Source organism: Pteropus alecto, unplaced genomic scaffold (genome assembly GCF_000325575.1).
Source record: "Pteropus alecto unplaced genomic scaffold, ASM32557v1 scaffold92, whole genome shotgun sequence".
NCBI classification, from domain to species: domain Eukaryota; kingdom Metazoa; phylum Chordata; class Mammalia; order Chiroptera; family Pteropodidae; genus Pteropus; species Pteropus alecto.
Genome location: NW_006432447.1, coordinates 12,532,910 through 12,533,377, shown reverse-complemented (window position 1 = coordinate 12,533,377; position 468 = coordinate 12,532,910). Strand labels below are relative to the sequence as shown.

At 43.6% G+C, this 468-nt stretch overlaps 1 pseudogene; it reads right to left on the bottom strand.

Annotated features, from left to right (window-relative positions):
- Positions 1–116: 116 nt before the first annotated feature.
- On the bottom strand, positions 117–235 carry LOC112476065 (annotated as a pseudogene).
- Between the last annotated feature and the right edge of the window lie 233 nt (positions 236–468).

The following is a 468-nucleotide window of genomic DNA, read 5'->3' as shown; positions in this document are numbered from 1 at the left end:
TTGAATTTTTTTAATTTTATTTTTTTTTTTTTTTTTTTTGGCGGGGCAACCCTTGGTTGACCTCACAGATTGCAAGGACCTTGTCAGCTTGCAATCCCTTTCTTTTCTACTTTTAACTTCTACAGCACCTGGTCTTTCTAGGTGATCTCTCATCCAAGTACTAACCAGGCCCGACCCTGCTTAGTTTCCGAGATCAGATGGGATAGGGCTTGTTCAGGGTAGTATGGCCATAGACAAGAATGTATATATAGAGGGAGAATGTATATATATTGGGTCTATTTTCCTGGAGCACTCTGAAGAATACAATCTGTGTTTAGACTGGACAAGTGCTATCCAGTTTGGCACAAACCCCGCCACTCTCTGTGGTCTCCCTGACAGGTCTTTTTCACCCACTCATGTTTCCTGTGCAGGACCTATATGTAGCAGATGCTGCCAAAGCCCTGCCCTTAATCTCTTGGCCTGACTCAG